Source organism: Capra hircus, chromosome 5, assembly GCF_001704415.2.
Source record: "Capra hircus breed San Clemente chromosome 5, ASM170441v1, whole genome shotgun sequence".
In the NCBI taxonomy this organism is placed as follows: Eukaryota; Metazoa; Chordata; class Mammalia; order Artiodactyla; family Bovidae; genus Capra; species Capra hircus.
In genome coordinates, this window is record NC_030812.1 from 101055899 (window position 1) to 101074565 (window position 18667).

Below are 18667 nucleotides of genomic sequence, written 5' to 3' on the forward strand. Positions count from 1 at the left end.
TCGGACCCTGACAAATCTTACAGTCTATGGTATTGGTCAGGGTGATCAGATGAGAAATTGTCACTCGTGCTTTCTGATACAACTTTTCTACACCAGCCTCAGTCATGGAGCCCGGCTCTCAGGACCACGGAAGCAGGAGGTCAAAGGACCGTGGTGCTCATATAAGGAGATGTGGAAGATTCAGAAGCTCATTGGTGTTTGAGCTTCAGAAAGGGGCAGATGCAGCCTCCAATAGCGCCTGAAATGGTGAAAAGTGTTGCTATTGGCTCTCAGGAGGGAGGGTGTAAGGGGTGGTCTATATAGACCCCAGTCGGCAACCTGACGCCTCCTCACAGGCTGATCCTGCAGCTGGGACTGTGACCTTGAGGACGGGGTGTCAGGATGGCTCTGGGCAGATGCTTCTCCCTGTGGGGACTCTGTGTCCTCCTCCTCGGCACCGTGGTGGGTAGTCAAGGTAAGAGCTGGCTCTCTGTCTTGGGTCCACAGCAGGGTAGTGGATGCCTTGGTGAAAGGAAACGTGTCTGGAGTTCTGGAGCTGAGCCTCAGTGTTTTTGACCAAAAAGGAACCACGGAGTCTGTGAATACTGGTCTCTCTCCTGTGCGGGGCCCACTGGTCGTTGCCACAGATTTTACAGAGCAGTGAGGTTTGGACCAAGCTGGATCAGCCTGAGTCCCCTCCACTGTCACCCTGTTCTTAGGGAGTTTCTAGGATTCTCGGTGGCTCCTGGGGTGTGGAAGATCCAGCGACTGACCTCAGTTGGGACTCTGGGCTGTTCCCACAAGCTCCACAAGCCTGATGTGTGATCACTGTCCCTGGGTCCCCGTGTTTCCTGTGTTCGTGCTCCTGTAGGCTCTGTGCGTGTGTGTGTGTGTGCGCACATGCGCGCGCACGTGTGTGTGTGTGTGTCTGTGTGAGAGTGCATGTGAGGGTGTCTGCGGATGTATGAGGCTGTATGAGGGTGTGGAGTCTGTCTGTGTGAGAAGAATGGCACTGTTGAGCAGGGACTGAGTGTGTTGGTCTGTGAAGCACTCAGGGTCCCCATAGGGCTGGGTGTCTTGTCTGCGGCATGTAACCAGATCAGAGATTATTGTGTACCTGCCTGCCTCTCTCTGGGTCCTCTCTCCCATCCTCTGGGCTCTCATATTTCTTATCCTGCCTTAAAATATAAATTTTATTTCATCAGGCGTTTAGTAGTTTTCAACATTTCTGCTATTATGGAAAAAGTTGCTCTGAGCTTTTCTGTATTTAAATGTAAGGACCATTCATGATTATTTCTCTAATGATGTTCCCTGAGTGGAACTGTTGTTTCATGGGCTATGAATATCCTTAAGGCTTTTGGTGCATAGAGAGTAAATGCTTTTTGAAACATTTGCACTGAGTTTTATTTCCACTAGTAGTGTGTGAGAATATTAGTTTCCACTTACCCTCACCAACATTTGGTTTTTACCGAGCTTTAAAATCTTATCCAGTTTCATAGGCAAAAACTAGCGTACATTCACTAATTTAATGCTTCATTTCCTCCTTCATTGCTTGCTCATGACATTTGTGTTTTTTAAATTGTGATGTTTGTCATTTTGGCATGATTTATATTGGAGCTCTCTATACTATGACTGTTGGAGAAGGCAATGGCAACCCACTCCAGTATTCTTGCTTGGAAAATCCTATGGATGGAGGAGCCTGGTGGGCTGCCGTCTATGGGGTCACACAGAGTCGGACACAACTGAAGCGACTTAGCAGCAGCAGCAGTATACTATGGCTGTGACTACTATGCCAGTTCAGTTCAGTCGCTCAATTGTGTCTGCCTATTTGTGACCCCATGGACTGCAGCATGCCAGGCTTCCCTATCCATCACCAACTCCTGTAACTTGCTCAAACTCATGTCCATCGAGTTGGTGATGCCATCCAACCATCTCATCCTCCCTTCCCCTTCTTCTCCTGCCTTCAAACTTTCCCAGTATCAGAGACTTTTCAAATGAGTCAGTTCTTCCCATTAGGTGGCCAAAGTATTGGAGTTTCAGCATCAGTCCTTCCAATGAATATTCAGGACTGATTTCCTTTAGGATTGACTGCTTTGATCTCCTTGCAGTCCAAGGGACTCTCAAGAGTCTTCTCCAATACCACAGTCCAAATGCATCAATTCTTCAGTGCTCAGCTTTCTTTATGGTCCAGTTCTCACATCCATGCATGACTACTGGGAAAACCATAGCTTTGGCTAGATGGACTTTTGTCAGCAAAGTAATGTCTCTGCTTTTTAATATGGTGTCTAGGTTGGTCATAGCTTTTTTTTCAAGGAGAAAGTGTCTTTTAATTTCATGACTGCAGTCACCTTCTGCAGTGATTTTCAAGCCCCTCAAAATAAAGTCAGCCACTGTTCTCTTTGTTTTCCCATATATTTGCCAAGAAGTGATGGGACCAGATGCCATGTCTTAGTTTTTTGAATGTTGAGCTTTAAGCCAACTTTTCCACTCTCCTCATCCACTTTCCTCAAGAGGCTCTTTAGTTCCTCGTCACTTTCTGCCATAAGGGTGGTGTCATCTGCATATTTGAGGTTGTTCATATTTCTCCCGGCAATCTTGATTCCAGCTTGCGCTCCACTTAGCCTGGCATTTCGCATGATGTACTCTGCATATAAGTTAAATAAGCAGGATGACAATAAACAGCCTTGATGTACTTCTTTCCCAATTTGGAACCAGTCTGTTGTTCCATGTCCAGTTCTAACTGTTGGTTCCTGACCTGCATACAGATTTCTCAGGAGGCAGATAAGGTGGTCTGGTGTTCCCATCTGTTCAAGAATTTCCCAAAGTTTGTTGTGATCCATACAGTCAAAAGCTTTGGTGTAGTCAATGAAACAGAAACATGTTTTTCTGGAACTCTCTTGCTTTTTCGATGATCCAGTGAATTTTGGCAATTTGATCTCTGGTTCCTCTGCCTTTTCTAAAACCAGCTTGAAGTTATGGAAGTTTACGGTTCATGTACTGTTGAAGCCTGGCTTGGAGAATTTTGAGCATCACTTTGCTAGTGTGTGAGATGAGTGCAACTGTGCGGTAATTTGAATACTCTTTGGCATTGCCATTCTTTGGGATTGGAATGAAAACTGACATTTTCCAGTCCTGTGGCCACTGCTGGGTTTTCCAACTTTGCTGGCATATTGAGTGCAGCACTTTCACAGCATCATCTTTTAGGATTTGAAATAGCTCACTTGAAATTCCATCACCTCCACTAGCTGTTACCTATATGAATTTGAGTGCACAACATTCCTACAAGGCAGGATACATTTATCTCAAAAAACAGATCAGGAAGCTGAGGCAAAGCAAAGTTAAATCACTTGTCTAAATAAGACAGATAAGATTTGAGTAAGTAGCACAAGTAAAATTAGAACCCGAGCATTGGCCTTTCCAGGTGGTGTCAGTGGTAAAGAAGCCATCTGCCAATTCAGGAGATGTAAGAGGCATAGGTTCAGTTTCTGGGTCAGGAAGATCACATGGAGAAGGGCATGGCAACCCACTCCAGTATTCTTGCCTGGAGAATCCCATGGACAGAAGAGCCTGGCCAGCTATAGTCCATGGGGTTGCAAAGAGTCAGACACGACTGAGCAGGCTTCTTAGATACCTAGTTTCTCCTAATGGCATCCCTAATTCCTGTAGGTTTTCTTTATTCCTTTGCATTGTTTTTGCTCCTCTGATTGGATAATTTCAATTGATCTTTGTTTTATTTTATTGAGTCTTCTGCGTGGTCAAGTCTGCATTTTTTAAAGCTTTTTGTTTCATATTGGAGTATAGCCAGTTAACAATATTGTGATAGCTTCAGGTGAACAGCAAAGAAACTCAGCCATACATATATATGTGTGTGTCCACGCTCCCACACACTCCCCTCCCATCCAGGCTGCCATGTAACATTCAGTAGAGCTCCCTGTGCTGTTCCGTAGGCCCTTGTTGATTATCCATTTTAAATATGGCGGTGAGTAGAGTCGGCCCCAAATTCCTTGACTATCCCTTCCCTTCATTCTTTTCCCTTGGCAACCATAAGTTAAGTTCTCTAATCCGTGAGTTTCTTTCTGTTTTGTAAATAAGTCCATTAAAAATTTTCTTTTTGCATTCGTATATAAGGGATATCATATGATATTTCTCCTTCTCTATCTGATAGTCAAGTCTATTTTTGATGCTCTGTATTGAATTCTTCAGTTCACTCACTGTATCATTCAGCTCCAGAATTTCTGGTTAGTTTTATTATTTTTTTAATGTTTTCTATCTGTTTGAAACTCAATGAATTTACAAGCTCCCTTCAGATTTGGGCTGATTTTCCCCTCCTATTTTTACAGGTCATTAATGCTTTTAGATAATTTTTAGTAAATTAATTCTACTTTTTCAGCAGAAGAGATAGCCTCAATAAGCAAGCCCACCATTACTGAGAAAATCTCCTAGAACTCTTCACAGTAATGAAATCACCTATGTGTTTGTGTCATAAGCTAGATAAAAGCTCCTTGTAGGCAAAAACATTGTCTTATTATTTTCTGTATTTATAGTACTTAAAAAAGACCTGTCTCTCCATAGATAATTTTATCATTGATAAAATTTTAATCATTTAGTATTAATAAAAATAGCTTCTTGTGTGCTTTCAGGATCCTATTCAATTACTCTTACATCAGTATCAGAATTTTAAAAAATCTGAGTAAGCACCATAGGATGTCTCTCTACTTCTACTGTTTCCTTTACCTCCCCCCAGGTATCTATATTTCCTTCCTAGAATGGACCTCCCTGGGTCTGTGGACTAAACTAAACTAAACTGTGTCCCTCCATAATTAATATGTTGAATCCTAGCCCCTAGTGTGACTGCACTGGAGACAGGGTCTTTAGGAAGTAATTGAGGTTAAATAGGCTTCCCTGGTGGCTCAGTGGTAAAGAATCCTCTTGCCAATGCAGGAGAGGCAAGTTTGATCCCTGGGTCAGGAAGATCCCCTGGAGAAGGAAATGGCAACCTACTCTAGTATTCTTGCTTGGGAAATCCCAAGGACGGAGGATCCTGGCAGACTACAGTCTATGACGTCTCAAGAGTTGGACACAATTTAGCGACTAAACCACTAACACCAAGGTTAAATAAGGTCTGAAGGATGTGGCCCTAATCCAATAGGAGACTTTATAAAAAGAGGATGAGACAGATCCCCCTCCCTCTCTCCCTGTCCATCTGTCCCGAGGAAAGGCCAGGGGTGCACACAGTGAGGGAGCCATGGCTACAAGCCAAGAGCAGAGGGCTCAGAATGAACATGGCCTTGCCAGCACGTTGGTCTCGGACTTACCAGCCTCCACAGCTGGGATAAGATAAATAATTTCTGTTTTTAACCAGCCACTCTGGCGTTTGGGTGGCTGCCTGCCTGGTCTGACTGTACACCAGGTCTTCTCCAGTGCAGCATCCCCCAGGTGTTCCCTCTGTGATGCACCACTTTGGTTTCCAGAGTGAGAGCACAGGGGGTGGGGCAGAGACCTGAGCGGTGTTAAGGGTGCCCCAAGGACGACATCTTGTTAGATTGTAAGAAAGATTCTCATTTCCTGACCTGAATTTAAAGCTAGGGGAGCTGATCAAGGTCTCAGGGAACTCACTTCTCAGTTCCTGACAGGCAGGCAGGATCCTGGGACACTGGGTGAGACCTGATGTGACAGAGAGAGGTGGCTTGGGTCCCAGTTCCAGGTGGGACCAGGCAGCAGACCTGGTCACACCGGAAGAAGTCTCGTCTGCATGAAGCAGTGAAGGCTCATGTATACACCTCCAGCTTGTTCACCCGCTGTCTTCTGACGCTGGAGGGAAGCCCTGCATCAGCTATGAGTTGTTGTACAACCAATTACTGCTGAACTCGGCAGCTTAAGTCAGCAAACACGAGGTATCTCACACTTTCTGTGGGTCAAGAATTGGCATGGCTTACCTGGATCCTTGGAGTCATGATGTCTCACAGGATGCAATTATCTGAAGGTTCAACCAGGGGAGGATATTGCTCATGTACTTACCTGGTTGTTAGTAGCATTCAGACTTTGGTGTATTGTTGAACTGAAATCTAATCTCATAAGTGACATCTCATCGCTTTTGCCAAATTCCATTTGGTACATGTATGTTACTAAGTACATTCGAGTGTGGGATTACCCAAGGATGTGGATACCAGGCAACAGAAAAAATCAGGACACTGTAGAGCCTGTTACCCCAGCCCTCTGTTCCTGAGCTGGATGAGATGCTCCCTATGGAGAGGGAAGGACAGGGAAGGACAGGGAGGATTCCTCCCTGGATCCCAGGCCATGAGCTGCAACTGAGACGGGGAAGCTGGGCTCTAGTAGCCTTGGGCACATCTCCAGGGAGGGCAGCATCCAGAGTCTCTGAAGGCCTGTCCTCGGTGGTGTCCCTGAAGCTGGTTCTACAGGCTCCTGAGAAATACCTGGTGCCTCCCTTCCTGCTCTGTGTTCAGTGATGGCACATTGGGGGCTTAGAGTTGGCCACCCTGGGAATGTTTATACCACAGAGGTCAGGAAATACTATATCCCATGCACTGTTTTGCTCCTCAGAGAGCTAATGTTTTAAATATTATACCACTCTAAGTCTCCTAAAATCTTTCCTGTCATGTGTCTCTTTTGCAGTACTGGAGCTGAGGCTGAAGGATGGAGCCCACCGCTGTGAGGGGAGAGTGGAAGTGAAGCACCAGGGAGAATGGGGCACAGTGGAGGATATGGACTGGAGCTTGGAGGATGCATCTGTAGTGTGCAGACAGCTGGGGTGTGGAGCTGCCATTGGTTTTCCTAGAGCGGCTTATTTTGGGCCAGGACTTGGCCCCATTTGGCTTTCATATACTTCATGTGAAGGGGTAGAGTCAACTGTCAGTGACTGTAGGCATTCTAATATTAAAGACTATCGTAATGATAGCTCTTCCCACGACTGGGATGCTAGAGTAGTCTGCTCAGGTAAGTCTTGTCTGGTCTGTGTGGGGGTCTCTAGCAGGAAAAGCCTCTGTCTTATCACCAGAATGACTCGAGATTATGGATACAGCCTTTAGAACATGCTTGGGTGAAGGGTCTTTGTGATGTGTCGCAGGAGGCAGAGGTGAGGTCAAAAGTCTCATACAGATTCAGCTTCTGGATTCGACCTCTGTGACACAGTCTCAGCATGGTAATTGTTCTGTTTTCTTTGACATAATGGTCAGTAGGGTGTGGCTACATTGTTGGTGGGGGAGGGGGAGTCAGAGGGGAGTTGTAGGTAACAAGGTTTATTATCCTCATTGGTCCTAAAAGTCAGAGTCATCACACTCCATCAGGTTGGTATGTGGGTGATGTGCCAATAGAACAGGCTCAACCAAGCAATGGTGACCCCAAAAGGGCATGTGAAGACCCATGGACAAGTGATCGTACCCGAAGAAATGGTGCAGTTACACAGGAAAATGTGTGAGAGAAATTCAGGTGTATTTAAATGACCCTAGGTCACAGTCAGAGGAGGCCAGAAGCGGGACTCATGGCAGGGAAAATCTCATCACACTGGTGTACCTGATGAATCCAGTGGGGAGCTCACACCACATTTGTAGGGATGTTGAGGGAGCAGGAAAATGTACTCTTGAAGTTTACGACACAGTAGCTGAAGCGCATCACGTATAAGAGGCAGTGAAGCTAGGAGTTCCTGGGGTTCTCAAGGCAAGAGGACTGAAGTGGTTTGCCTTTACTTCTCCAAGGACCATGTCTTGTCAGAACTCTCTACTAAGACCCGCCTGTCTTGGGTGGCCCTACATGGCATCCTCATGGTTTCATTGAGTTAGACAAGGCTGTGGTCCATGAACTATGAACTTCCAGATGTTCAAACTGGATTTAGAAAGAACAGAGGAACCAGAGGTCAAATTGCCAACATCCGTTTGATCACTGAAAATGCAACAGAGTTCCAGAAAAACACCTACTTCTACTTTATTGACTATACCAAAGCCTTTAACTGTGTGGATCACAACAAACTGGAAAATTCTTCAAGAGATGGGAATACCAGACCATTGGACCTGCATCCTGAGTAATCTGTATGTAGGTCAAGAAGTAACAGTTAGAACTGGGCATGGAACAAAAGACTGGTTCCAAATCGGGGAAGGAGTGCGTCAAGTCTGTATGTTGTCACCCTGCTTATTTAACTTATATGCAGAGTGCATCATGAGAAATGTTGGACTGGATGAAGCACAAGCTGGAATCAAGATTGTCGGGAGAAATACCAATAACCTTAGATGCAGATTACATCACACTATGGCTGAAAGCAAAGAACTAAAGAGCCTCTTGATAGTGAAAGAGGAGAGTGAAAAAGTTGGCTTAAAACTCAACACTCAGAAACTAAGATCATAGCATCTGGTCCCATCACTTCCTGGCAAATAGATGGGGAAACAGTGGAAATAGTGACAAACCTTTTTTTTTTTTTAAATTTTTGGCTCCAAAATCACTGCAGATGGTGACTGCAGCCATGAAATTAAAAGACGCTTGCTCCTTGGAAGAAAAGCTATGACCAACCTAGACAGCATATTAAAAAACAGAGACATTTCTTTGCCAACAAAGACCAGTCTAGTCAAAGCTGTGGTTTTTCTATTAGTCCTGTATGGATGTGAGAGTGGACTATAAAGAAAGCTGAGCACTGAAGAATTGATGCTTTTGAACTGTGGTGTTGGAGAAGACTCTTGAGAGTCCGTTGGACTGCTAGGAGATCCAACCAATCCCTCCTAAAGGAGATCAGTCCTGGGTGTTCACTGGAAGGACTGATGCTAAAGCTGAAACTCCAGTACTTTGGCCACCTCATGCAAAGAACCGACTCATTGGAAAAGACCCTGATGCTGGGAAAGATTGAAGGTGGGAGGAGAATGGGATGGCAGAGGATGAGGTGGTTGGATGGCATCACCGACTGAATGGATATGAGTTAGAGTAAACCCCAGGAGTTGGTTATGGACAGGGAGGCCTGGCATGCTGCAGTCCATGGTGTTGCAAAGAGTCAGACATGACTGAGGAATTTAGCTGAACTGAATTGAAGCTAAGGGGACCTGATGTAACTCCTAAGAAGTACTCAGTGCTATCTAAGTGTCTTTGACCTATGCCAAGGTGGATGCAGGAACTAGGGTGTGAGTGGGTGCTCACAGTATTTGACAGAGATGCTTCTAGTTGTTCTCACAATTGCAGATTGCATGTCCAGGTTATTAATCACATCAGAACAACTGGACTGGAGGAAGATGTTGTCAGTTATCACAGTGAATTCCCTAAGGTAGAAGGCTGGTCTTAGAATAGTATTACCCCATCTAATGGGATGGTGGGACAGGGGAGCCCTGAAGACATCTGCAGCAGGTCCTTAATAGCCACAGCCAATCAGCTCTTGGGTGTTTATGTACAGGAAGATCATTGGAAAAGTGATCTTTTTAATCTCACCTTCAGCAGATCTTTGATGATTCTAGTTGATGCCCTTAAGGAAACAATTCTTTTCCTTTTTAAAAAGTACTTTATTGAGGTGTGTCTGACACACAAGACTGCTGGATAAGTATGCATTTGTGAAACCACTACAGCACTTATGTTGTAAATCTATTCATCTCTTCAAAATGTTTTCTTCCATTCTCTTTATCATTCTTATTGAAAATAATTATTTTCAAGGTGAATTTGCATTTTAGTTGGAAACTTTTGTTTTAAACAAACCTGTTTTCTGTCCTTATTGTCACAATGTCATAATCATGGTTCCACCTGAAGATAAATTTGTGGAAATACTACAGGTGACTCTACCATATGTTGATAAATCAGCATCTGAGTGAAAATGGAGTGTGCGATGTTGAAACTTTATGTGAAATTAGAACTCCCAATGTTTTCCTAAGAAAACTGATGTCTTGTTATTAATTCCAGTTAAGATATACTTAGAAGTAGAGAATTGGAAGTGCTCTGATATTTAACAAAGTTCTGTCTAGTCAAGGCTATGGTTTTCCAGTGGTCATGTATGGATGTGAGAGTTGGACTGTGAAGAAAGCTGAGCACCAAAGAATTGATGCTTTTGAAGTGTGGTGTTGGAGAAGACTCTTGAGAGTCCCTTGGACTGCAAGGAGATCCAACCAGTCCATTCTAAAGGAGATCAGTCCTGGGTGTTCATTGGAAGGACTGATGGTAAAGCTGAAACTCCAGTACTTTGGCCACCTCATGTGAAGAGTTGACTCATTGGAAAAGAGTCTGATGCTGGGAGGGATTGGGGGCAGGAGGAGAAGGGGATGACAGAGGATGAGATGGCTGGATGCCATGAGTTTGAGTGAACTCCGGGAGTTGCTGATGGACAGGGAGGCCTGGCATGCTGCGACTCATGGGGTTGCAAAGAGATGGACACGACTGAGTGACTTAACTGAACTGAACTGAACTAATATTTAAACCCTGATCGTGGTTTGTACACCCTCACTACCATTGCTCTGACTTAGTCTCTCACATTTTTATGAACGGTTCCAGGTTCCTTCTAGTTCTCTTTTTGTCACTAGTTTTCCTCCTCCTGGTCTGGTTTTTTTTTTTTTTTCTGTATTTTCAGACAGATTTTAATGATGTGAAGATAAGTCAAAGTGGTGGTGATGTAGCAGACATAAGATTAGAATAGCATGTGTTTTCATTATCTTAATCAGAACTCTTGGAGTTTCTTCTGCTCAACCTTAGGAGTCATGTATGGAAGAGAAATTTCAGCCTCAGTAGTGGATTGTTGGAAGTGAAGTACCATGTTTAGGAGAAATCTAGAGTGGAAACAATGACCAGAGGAGAATGTAGAGAAGCTTGTTTGAAATAACAAGGAGATTTCATGGAGTTCAGGTGGAAGATCTGGGAGGGAAGACACAAATTTTGAAGGACTGTGGTGCAAGCATTCCAAGTTGCTTCAGTCCTGTCCTACTCTTTGTGACCCCATGGACCAGGCACGAATACTGGAGTGTGTTGCCATTTCTTTCTCTAGGGGATCTTCCTCACCTTGGGATCAATCCTGGGTCTCCTGCATTGCAGGCAGAGTCTTGATTATCTTCTGAGCCACCAGGGACTACAGTACTGAAGTGCAAAATGGTGAGGGGATGAAGATGCAAGGATTGCAGGAGGGGAGGGTAGGAAAGATGCAGGTCAGTTCATACATTCACCACAGCCTCTGTGTTACACTTCCTCCCTGCCCCCATTCCTTCCCTCCCTCTCTTCCTTTATCTGGCTGTGGGAGTCATTTCTGAGTTCTGTGGAAGTGCTAGCATTTGTAGCTGGCAGTTTTCTTAGTGGAAAATTTTTATAATATGGATTCTGTTTGTTAACAAATAAGTTTACTCATATATTTTTCTGTTTTTTTTTTGTATCAGATTTTGGTGAGTTGTATTTCACAAGTAATTTGTCTTCAAGGACTTGGTCCATTTTACAAAAAGTTTTTCAAATTAGAGTAACACCGTTTCATATCTTATATCTTTAGATGTTGGCAAGATCTAAGTAGCACTCGTTCATATCTCGTATCTATAGATGTTGGGAAGATCTATAATGATATTCCTCCTTTTGTTACTGGTTTTGTTAATTTGTGTTCCCTCTTTTTTCTTAATTGGTTTGCTAGAAGATTATCAGTGTTAATGTTCTTTTTAAAAGAATCACTAATGGACTGTATTGATTTTCTTGACGGTGTATTTCCTTTCTTCCTAATTGATTTCTATGCTCAGTTTTCATTCCTCTTTTTTAGCTATGATTGTGGTTGCTTTTGTAGATTCTTGAGGTGGAGTCTTGGATCATTTCCTTCTGTTTCTATTTTTATTCTAAAGTAATCATCAAGGAAGCATTAAGGTTCTAAATTTTCTTCTAAGCATCACTTTATTTTTAACCCACCAGTTTCAATACTATATAATTTCTTTTGTATTTTATTATCATAAAATGTTTCTTTTTCTCTGAATGAATTCTTTGTCTTATAGTCTGACTTTGTATGATATTAATTTAGATATTATATACAGTTTTCTCTGATTTGTGTTTGCATAGTATGTAATTTTTACCTCTTTAATATGTTTCTGTGTTTATATTTAAACGCATATAAGTTTGTAAACAGTGTATAGTTTTTGTCTTATTTTATCTGGTCTGATTATCTTGTTTTTTTATTTGGAGTACTTAAATTATTTACATTTAATGTAATTATTGATATAATTGGTTTTAAGTGTACTTGCCTGCTATTTGTCGGAGAAGGCAATGGCAACCACCTCCAATACTCTTGCCTGGAAAATCCCATGGATGGAGGAGCCTGGTAGGCTGCAGTCCATGGGGTCGCTAAGAGTCGGACACGACTGAGCAAATTCCACTTTCACTTTTCACTTTTTATGCATTGGAGAAGGAAATGGCAACCCACTCCAGTGTTCTTTCCTTGAGAATTCCAGGGACTGGGGTGCCTGGTGGGCTGCCGTCTATGGGGTCGCACAGAGTCGGACACAACTGAAGTGACTAAGCAGCAGCAGCAGCAGCTGCTATATGTTATATCTCTGTTCTTATTTTAATCTTCGAATATATTTTATCATTTTAATTTAAATACTGTATTGGTTTACTAATCGTGTCAGAGTTTTAGATGATTATAATGTTTAATTTTTTTAATTTTTAGAGTAATTTTATTTTTTGCTGGCTGGGCCTTCACTGCTGCATGGGCTTTTCCCTAGTTGTGGAGATCAGAGGCTCCTCCTCTAGCTGCAGCATGAGGCTCTCATTGCGGTGGCCTCTCCTGCTGTGGAGCACAGGCTCTATGGGGCACAAGCTTCAGTAGGCAGTGGCCCCTGGGCTCTGGCAGCACAGGCTCACTAGCTGTGGTGCATGGGCTTAGTGGCTCTGTGGTATGTGGGATTTTCCTAGACCTGGGATTGAACCCACGTCTCCTGCATCGTCAGGTGGAGTTTTCACCACTGACCCACCGGGAAAGCCCAGTGTTGAATTATTAAACTTAAATTACATTTTACCTTGAAATATGATGTCACTACATGCAATGTCAGTCACTATACTTTTCTTCCATGTTCCTGTTCTTGTCGTTTGATGCTATCATTGTCATACAGTTCTATTTATAAATTTATTATGAATCTTATAGTTTGTTGCTAATATTTTTGCCTTAAATCTTCTAATAGAGAATCAACATTTAGCACAGTCTCTATAGCTTTGAGGGGATCCATGTTTTCATCTGCTGTCATCTCCCTTTAGCTTGAAGAACTTCCTGAGGCAGTTTTGTGTAGTGTGTGTCTGGTGGCCTCCAATTCTATCATCTCTTCATTTACCTGAAATCATTTTAATTTTCATTCAGCTTTTGAAAATTATTTTCTTGGGTGATTCAATTTTAGGGTAACAAATGCCCAATCCCAACACTTTAAATATGTTCTTACATTGTCATCTGACTTTCATTGCCTCCAACAAAAAGTCAGTAAATAATACTTTTGTTCCCTGTATATAATGTGTCAAACTTCCCTGGCTGCTCTTAACATATTTTGTGTGTTTGTTTACCAATGAATTTCTGTAATTACATTGTCAAGTTTTCTGAGAATGGTTTCATTATCTTGTTTGGGGTTTGTTTAGCTTTTTGGATCAGTGGGTTTATAGTTTTCAATAACTTTGGGAAAATGTCATTTATCTTTTCTTAATATTTTTCTGTACATCCCTTATTCTGAATCTCCAAATACACATATTTTATATATTTTGATATTATCCCACATGCCATTGAGTTTCCATTCATATTTTTCTGCCTTTTTACTTTCTTTGGTTCAGCTAGATAGTTTCTACTGCTGTGTTTTACTTCCCAGTTCTTTTATTCTGCAATGTCTAGTCTCTTGTGTAATTATCCAAATAATTGTTTATTCCAATACTATATTTTTCAGTTTCAGAAGACTCATTTCTTTATTTTTCCTAGTTTTTCTCCCTGTTTATTTTTATGCTTCATTAAGGATATTGATATTAGGGGTTTAAGGAGCTCTTCAGTCAATTCAATCATTTCTGTAATTTCTGAAGCTACTTTAAATGATTGTTTTTTGGTTCATTTTTAAATAGCCAGGACATGGTAGATGTCCATCAGCACTCCACCTCAGCCATGAATTCATCAGTTCTGCTTTCACCAGAAAGAACCCCCTAACCATATCAATGACGACCCTGTATGCATGTGTATAATGGACACTCCATTCTAACATGTGTACTATCATGTAAGAATTGAATCGCCAGTCTATGTCTGATGCAGGATACAGCATGCTTATGCCCACAGAGATGTCATGTTTGCACATGTCTGTTTATGGTTACATTTCTCTCCATGTTGGGCATCACTAAGCAGTCCTTTACCAGAAAGAACTTCAGAAGTAAATAATCAGAACACACCCAGAAATCAGGGAATTGTCCTTGATGAATTAAATAAAGTTTTTTCATTGGGTTATCTTCATTCAGTTCAAAATGTGTTCCTTTGATGGCCAAATGATGAACTCTTATTTTGGTTTTCCTCCTTTAGTTTCAAAGCTTCCTTGATCCCACCTTGCATGCCTCATACCCACCTACACCCTACTTCTTCAGCAGTAGCTACCCTTTCTGGTTTTCTTTTCCATCCATCTGTATCTTTTAAAATGGTGTTTGCTTGTCTGACGTAGGAGGAATGAGAAAGGATAGCAGTTTAGGTGGTGGATGGGAGGAGCAGAGGGTGATGTAGTATGCTAACAACCTATTCAATGAGTGTTTGCCACAAATGTTGGCATATTTATCCATATTGAGGCTTTTTCAACTTGGAACTCTCCAAATTATGGCTTGTTTGCTCATTTCCTCCTCCTTCTTCTTCTTTCTTCTTTTTGGCAGCATGCCATCTTCTTTTAGAATTGTAAAACATCCGTAAAAGAAATTAAAGACAATATGATCAATGCAAAGTCATTCTGTGTTTCTGGCCTGCAAGAATTAGTATTGTTAAAATGCCTTGTACTTCTCAAAGTGATCTATAGATTTAATGCAATTGCTATCTAAATATTATTCTTTATAGAAAAAGGAAAACAATCTTAAAATATGAGTGTGTGGTTTAATTTTTATATATTCATGAATTCCTGTTTTCTGATCATTACTGAATTTTAGTTCCATTCCATTATGGTCATGTAAGATACTTGGAATGATTTTAGTATTTTTGAATTTGTTAAGGCTTATTTATAACCTAGTCTGGAGACTATTCCATGTGTGCTTGAGAAGAATGCATATTTTTCTGTGGTTAGAATTAGTACAATGATAGTATTAAAATCAATTATTATCAGCCCTTAGCATTTTCTGTGAGTCCTGGTTGAGAAGAAAAACCTTTAGTAGGAGACAATGTGGAAACTCAGCTATCCAGTAAACTCCCACTGAGATCACACTCACCCCCAGATTCTTTGGCAAATCCTAGGATTTCAAGAGAGATGGCTGGGACTCTCTCTCTATGCCTCTCTGAGTTTTCTTAACTCATTTCATTTCCACTGAGGTCACTGAAGGAATTCATGGAATTTTTTTGGCATCAAAAAAGTATTAGAAAGACAAGATGTGATGACATAAATGTGAATTAGTGACAGTGTCCATATTTCTTCTCTGGAGCTGTCACCCATCTACAGGTTGGCATGCCTTCATCGATCCAGCCTCAGGACTTTCCTTAACCTAAATCACTTGAGGACTAGCTTCTGGGAGAGAAAACTGGGCAGAATATTTAGCCCCACAAGTCCCATGAAAGCTTTCTAAGCTTGTCTAGATGCTAGGTCTCTCATCTCATAGCCCACGTCCCTCTGGGTGCGCTTCTGGTCTGCAATATCTCTATATTCAAGTTTAAATGCCTGAATATTACACATTATCCTTGGATCTGTATGTAGGTCCTAGGCTGCTAAATGAGAAATTCACTTCTCCAACCAATGCTAAAACACGTGTTTCCAGTATTCAGCCATTCCAATGATCTGAATTGGGCTCTGTACTTTCCAGGCTCCTAGACCAAGGAATTCACATTTCTAACCAGTCCCAAAGTGTATGTTCTTGGGATTCAACCACTCCAAACTGACCTGGTAATCCTCCCGGATTTCTCTTCAGAAATCTGTCATGAAAATTCAGTTAGGACACTAACTGTCAAAGACTCTCTACATGCTCCACTCTAAAACGAAAAACTTTCACTCCACTGCCTGTGATGTGTGGTTTCCAGTTGCCAAGTCAGTACCATGAACACTGACTGGTTTTGTTGTTGTTTCCTCTTAGGATTTGTGCGTCTGGCTGGAGGGGATGGACCCTGCTCAGGGCGAGTAGAAGTGCATTCTGGAGAAGCCTGGATCCCAGTGTCTGATGGAAACTTCACACTCCCCACTGCCCAGGTCATCTGTGCAGAGCTGGGGTGTGGCAAGGCTGTGTCTGTCCTGGGACATGAGCTCTTCAGAGAGTCCGATGGCCAGGTCTGGGCTGAAGAGTTCAGGTGTGAGGGGGAGGAGCCTGAGCTCTGGGTCTGCCCCAGAGTGCCCTGTCCAGGGGGCACGTGTCAGCACAGTGGAGCTGCTCAGGTTGTCTGTTCAGGTGAGATGCAGGTCAGGCCTTTCACCTCTGTGAACACCCTGCTCAGGTGAGAAAGTCATGTAATTTTGCTGAAACTCTGTCTTCTTCTACCAGCATACTCAGAAGTCCGGCTCATGACAAATGGCTCCTCTCATTGTGAGGGGCAGGTGGAGATGAACATTTCTGGACGATGGAGAGTGCTCTGTGCCTCCCCTTGGAGTCTGGCCAATGCCAATGTTGTCTGTCGTCAGCTTGGCTGTGGAGTTGCCATCTCCACCCTCAGAGGACCACACTTGGTGGAAGGAGGTGATCAGATCCTAACAGCCCGATTTCACTGTTCGGGGGGCAGAGTCCTTCCTGTGGAGTTGTCCTGTGACTGCCCTGGGTGGTCCTGACTGTTCCCATGGCAACACGGCCTCTGTGATCTGCTCAGGTAAGAGAGAGGGAAGGCCTACTGGTACTCAGGATGCTCCTGGAGTGAAATGTCTCCAAGAGTAGAGAGTGAGGTTAAAGAGGCTTCAAAGTCAGAGATTTGTTTCGTGGTGAAATATGGATCTTCTCATTGTTCATTCATTTTTCAGGTCAGGGCAAGAAGTGGGAAGGGGAATAATACATTTTTAAGCAACATTGTTGCTTACATGTAATCATAGAAAACAATGTAGGAGCAGTAAGTACAGATCAGTATGAACCCCAGCCCAGAGCAGCAAAGAGAATGTCCCAGCACCACAGTCACTGTCGTCCCCAGTATCTGTGTCTTCCCTCCTCGACAAGGAAGAGTACTTACTAACTTCTACTGACATAGAGAGTTTTATCAATGTTTGAACTTTATGTAAAATGATGCTGTATGTTTCATCTTTTTGTATCTAATTTCATAGACTCAAAATTATGTTTGGGATTCACACATGATGTTGTATATTGTAGCACTTTATTTTTTTTTTATTACTGTAGAATATGCTTTGAATGATCACATGGCCATGTACTGATCATTCTACTGACAGTATAGATCTGAGTTATTTCCAGTTCTTGACTATTACAAATATGATACTACAACTTACCATGACAATGTCTTTGGATGCAAATATGTGTTACTTATTTTCCATGTTTAACCCTTGTCTTTTATTTTCATTTTCTTAATCAAATGGTGTCCTTTGATGAACTCATCTCTTAATCTTATGTAAATATAGCTTACCAACATTTTTCTGTACATTTAATGCTCCTTATATTTTTTTAAAAAAGAATTTTCCCTACTCTAAGATTGTAAAAACATTCTCTAAGAGTATCTTATGGAAATTTTATTATATTTCTCTTGCATATTATTGTGCATTCCTTCTGGGATTGATATCTGTGTCAGATAAGGGTCAGGTTTCATATGGACATCCAATGACTCAGAATCTTTTTCTGAAAAGACTCTTCCCCACTGCAGTGCTGCCTTCATCATAAGCAGAAGGGCAAGTATGTCTGTCTTATTTGAGACTCTCTATTCTGTTCCATGTTTCATTTGTCTATCCTTGCACAAATACTGCATTTTCTTAATTATCATAACTTTGTAGTTGTTGTTGTTCAATCGCTAAGTCATGTCTGACTCTTTGTGACCCCATGGACTACAGCACACCAGGCTTCCCTGTCCTTCACTATCTCCCTGAATTTCAAACTTTGTAGTTAGTCTGAATAATTTTAATTTACAAGAGTTACTTTATATTAACTCCTCTAATATCATTGCTTTTGTTACCAACTATGCTGTTCATTATTGGTTGCTTACACTTTGTATGAATTTAGAAGTCAGCTTGTCATTTTCACCAAAAGAAAAGCTTAAGGGTATCATTGAGATTAGATTTAAAAATTTAAGAGTAGACATAGCAATTTGAGGATGATTGACATTGACAATGTTGAGTTTTCCAAATCATTGACATAATACATCCCTCCGTTTCGGTTAGATCCTGAATTTCAGAGAATTTGCCCATCTTCTACTAGGATTTTCCTAGGTATTTTATTTTTGATGTTATGAGTATTTTAGTGAAAGTGTCCTGGCAATGAATTCTCTTTGACTTGTTTTCATCTTTTAATTCTTTCAATTTTGATGTATGTTGAGACATAAAAATGTTGGGAAAACACTATAAAAATTCCTTTATGACCTTTACCTGGTTTCTAATTGTTAGTATCAATATTTTGCTTTAATCTGTGTGTGTGTGTGCCTTCCATTTCT

The 18667-nt window shown here is 41.9% G+C and overlaps 1 pseudogene; it reads left to right on the forward strand.

Moving 5' to 3' along the window:
• LOC108633331 overlaps window positions 382-18667 on the forward strand; it is a 54691-nt pseudogene continuing 36405 nt past the window's right edge.